This window comes from Ptychodera flava, chromosome 11 (genome assembly GCF_041260155.1).
Source record: "Ptychodera flava strain L36383 chromosome 11, AS_Pfla_20210202, whole genome shotgun sequence".
Taxonomy (NCBI): Eukaryota; Metazoa; Hemichordata; class Enteropneusta; family Ptychoderidae; genus Ptychodera; species Ptychodera flava.
The window spans coordinates 31,378,145-31,383,425 of NC_091938.1; positions in this window are offsets into that span (position 1 = coordinate 31,378,145).

Here is a 5,281-nt window from a genome sequence, read left to right on the forward strand (position 1 = left end):
CACCGACTGGTAAAATCACAAACATATAATTGACAAGTCATTGACGATGACATAGTCCCCCATTGTAATTGGGACTTTGTCACTGGATGTGACAAAAAATTGAAGTCGCATGAAACAAGGAATGCGGTTACCAAAGCCCTGTCTGTGACTGATGCCCTTATTGGATTGGATTGTAAACAAGTCATGGCATAGGGTAATGTCCTTCTACCAAGTTTGACAGAATTAGGTATGTCATGCCCTGGCTTTTGAAATGTCAAAATACAAATTATATGCAAGAAACTGATCCAGGTAAGTCTGAGTGATGGTTCTTGAAATAAAAAGTCAGAATGCCAAAAAAATTTGATGCAGGATTTCTGGACGTATCACACTAATAAGAAAAAGTCATTAAATATGCAAATTAGAAATTAATAAACATGGTACTGATAAATGTAGTTATACACAATTAAAACAAGAATACCTCAACCTCTATACAAGGCATAGCTGAAGAAGTATTTTGACGTATCAGCCTAATCATGAAAATTCATTAAATACGCAAATATGCAATTAATTGACATGATATGATTAATGTCTTTGCATGCTACACCAACACTTTGAGTTCAACATCTGTACCGCGTTTGATCAAATTTTGCGCAATATTTTTGATCATAGCCCACTAATAAGGAAAATTCATTAAATAGGCAAATTAGCAATTAATTAACGTGATACTGATAAATGTCCTTATACACAGTTGTAGCAAAATGAGCTCAACATCTGTACCGAATTTCACCAAATTTGGTGCAATATTTCTGGACATAGCTCACTAATCAGGAAAGTTCATTAAATATGCAAGTTAGCTATTAATTGACAAGATACTGCTGAAGGTCTTTGCATACAACTACAACCCTTTGAGATCAACATCTATATCAACTTTCATCAAATTGGCTGTCGTGTTTCTAGACATATATCCTTAATTACAAAAATTCATAAAATATGCAAATTTGTAATTAAATGACATGATCCTGCTAACTGTCTTTGCATACTGTTACAGCTCTGGTATATCAGCATCTGTACCATGTTTCATCAAATTTGAGTGGGTATTTCTTGACTTAGCACCCTAATTACAAAAATTCATCAAATATGCAAATTAGTTATTAATTGACATGATCTTGCCAAATGCCTTTGCACAAAGTAACAGCTCTGGTATGTATACATCTGTAAGAAGTTTCATTAAATTTGAGTCACTATTTATCGAAATATTAGTGGAATTATGAAAATTCATAATTTATGCAAATTAGCAATTAATTGACACAATACTGACAAATGTCTTTATGTGCTATTAGAGCTATGTGTGACCATCATGTGTACAAAGTTTCATCAAACTTGGTGCAATCTCTTAAGAAACAGAGCTCTTTTTCAAAAATCACTAATTATGCAAATTAGCACTAATTATGCGTGCCACACCCAAAATAATGGACGTGCATATGTATGCCATAGTGTATTATCCTTGTACCAAGTTTGAAAGGAATTGGCTCAGACATGTCTGAGATATCTGCGTGGACGGACGGACGGACACACGGAACCCAAACCATAAATCCCCCCGGACTTCGTCCGGGGGGGGGGGGGACTAAAAATGTAATTAATATGATGACTGTTTACAGTACAGATTAGACGTCATGATGATGCCATACATTCTTAAAACCCCTACGCCTCGGGGAGAAATTTATGAAAATTTGTATTTTTTTGAGATGTCTTTAATGGAAAGCTCGGCAATTAAAAATCGTCGTCGGTGTACCGATGACCGATGAGAACGTTAATTTTGAAATCTGACACCTTTACGGTAATTTTAATGCGATTATATTGGGAAGGATGATCGAAAAACTTTTAGTGATTTACAAATAGCTATCAATCAAACGCTTTGGTGACCCCGATAGTAATATCCATGATAAATACATAATGCAGTTAAGCGTTGATTCTTTAACGAGATTCAAACACGGAAAAGGAGCAATCAGTTATTATAGATGATGTTGAGCTGGAAAGTATTCTTTTGGCTTCTTCAGAACAACAAAACCCAGTAGACTCTAACCACTCGAACAACATTTAATGACCCCTTAGAAGAAAATATAAAGGTGATAACCCCCGCTATTGCTAGAAGAATTTTTGATATTTTGATATTAAAAAGTCTTCTACAGTAACTCTAAACTTTTGACATTTTTATTGTTTTTTGTTGTTTGTATCAACTACAGTTTCTTGCTCTACTCCCTACAGTATTTTGGAATATCCAGTATCGTTAATGCGACTTGTGGGAAGAGCGACTGTTTCCAATATTTACCGGCGATTTCTGGAATCTAATATCGATATTAGATGATACAAGAGTAACCTGACTTTTGTCTAGGCACGCCGGATCTTTGAAATCGCGAATACTTACTCCAAAAGTTATAAGCGATTTAGATACTAGAAAATACTGGAATGACCGGACATATCGCCGACAGTACCCGATATTTTTTCGGCGATTTGCGAACCCTAATACCAATACTAGACGAACCACGACAGAAAAGAACGACCTGACTTGTGTCTTGGCATGCCTGGTCCGTGAAATTGCCGATATTTGCCCGATTTATAGGCGATTTCGGGACCCTAATTTCGATACTATACGACATTAGAATGACTTGACTTGTGTTTTTCGCACGCTGGGTCTCTGAAATCGCTCGACTTCCTCAAACTGACTCAAACCAGTCGACATACAATGCTCGAGTGGCGGGTAAATATCCGCTCCATACTGGAGATTTCCCCACCATGTCGATCTGGCCAAGCCCGACTTAGCTTTGTCTGCCTCCCTTCGATATAAGACCATTTTAGAGTAGGCAAATCTCAGGAAATAACGATAACATATATATATATATATATATATATATATATATATATATATATATATATATATATATATATATATATATATATATATATATATATATATAATATATATATATATATATATATATATATATATATATATCGGAGCTTTCATCAACTAACCGATCTGGCTAAGTCCGACTGTGATTTGTCTGCCTCTATTGCCGATAGATGCTAGAATTGTCAAATCACGGTAAGTATCGATATATATATATATATATCGGAGCTTTTATCAACTAACCGATCTGGCCAACCCAGACTTTGTTTTGTCTGCCTCTAACTTCGATACTACGAGATACAAGATTGTCAAATTGCCGGTAAATATCCGACATTTCACTACCTTACAGTATCGGCCAAGCCCGACTTTGCTTTTTCCGACTCCAGCTTCGATACTTGCAATTTACCAGCGAAGCATTGATAGAGGAAAAATTTCGACACGTTTTCATCTTTCTTGAACCATGAATATCCTTCAAATGCTCTTTCAACGAATTCGGCCACAGTGTGGTTGTATTATAAAGGAAAATTGATCGAACCTTGGCTAAGGGGATATGGCAGACTACATGACTCACGGCAGTCCGTTTGACCACGGGCTAAAATCTCCACTCTTGCCAAACAAATGACACACACTTAACGTGTAAACAAAGTATAAATATAAACAATCTATCTAAATTTTAAAGTTTCTCCTGCAAAAGAAAATCCAGTATTACATCAAAGTGAAAATTTGGTCATGACAAAGCACAATAATATCAAGATATCAGGCGGAAAATGAGCTATAATGGTTAGGTCACGTGATCGTCGCTACGTGTGATTTGTATATAATCACACCCTTGTACTTACAGAAAATTTTAGGAAATACTGATCTCATCCACTTTCTCGTGCCCGCATAGCCATTTCAAAGCTTAAAATAGATAATTTGCCCCCGGTCGTTTCGGGAAGGCTATGGGGTAAATATATGGTGCAAAGCAACCGAGCGTTTGCATTATTGCTGGCCAACACTCTGCGCATATGGCAAAAAAATCTCACCGACGCTAAAGTCAAAACGTTGAAATGCAGTGCAGCGTTCTCTCACTGAACGTGGATAAGTGCAGGAATACAATATCATTTGGAAAAGAGGCTAGGGTAATGTTCCGTGTAAATTTTCTCCTACTGCAGTACTATTAAATGCAACCATCACTAGTGCAGTCAGTCAAAAAGAGTCGGAATCTTACACGTTATACCACTGTATATGCCCTTGATGCAATATACACGTCAAGGTACACACTGTCAACCAGGCAAGAGACTGTGATTAACATATGATGGCTCGCATTGCCATAATGATAGCTAGAAAATTCAGTGTCAATAATCGTTCGTTACCAGGTACTGAGAATAAACGAACTTGATTCACACTTCGCCACGAAATACATACATGTGGCACTTTTCGCAACTAATTAGGCTTAAATAGGTGTACATGTTAGTATCAGCGAAGTTCTAATGTATGGATATTCCTATTGTCACGTCACACGAAACAAAAACGTGACACTGTTACTGCTTTGGGATCGGACGATACACGTTTTATTCCTCTCAACCAAGTTATATGCGATTTCAGTCATATGTGCGACAATGTCCGGAAAGGTGAATACTTTCTCCGATCGCATCTTATCTCTGGCACTCCAAAACGATGCCTTGGGACACACTTTTTGATTTCTTCACGTTTAGAAGCTGTTTGTGTAGACCGAAATAATGCGACAGTTACTATACAATTGAGGCGTTCTTGATTTAGTGAAACACGAATCCGAAATAAGAAATGTGTTTTCCAGACTAAGGCTCATGAGATTCGACTTGAGAGTGACACTTTTTTATTCTTGTTTACTCGAAACAACTTGCTGGGAAAAAGGACTAAATTATGTAATTAGTCAACGAAACCAGGCACAATAGTTAGAGAATCAGAGATCGCATAGTGCTGCTTTAACGCTTAGCGAGGCCACGGATTAAAATAGCTTTAGGTACATCGATTATTGGCACTCGACAACTTCGCCTCTCACGTCTTAGTACACGTGTTTGTCGAATTCATATTACAGCGGAAAACTAAAGCTCTTTTGCCGTATTTTTGCTGCTGTTTTATGATCTTTGCTAAAAAGCAAGAGACAATACTTACTTGGTGACGTAGTCGCCCTTCCGAGGACGATGAAAAACGTCTCGAGTCCTACTAGCAATATGAGCATTGTGTCTTCATGACACAAAAAACGCAAACCGATTGTTGAGTTTCTGTCTCCTGTAGTATATATATCGGCGATATGGGACCATACGTTTAATCGATGATTAGTATTTTGAATCTAGTAACCATGGTTACAAATAATTATGAGTAACAAATGTCGAACCCATAATATATTGCTGTAGCTAATTAAGAAAATGT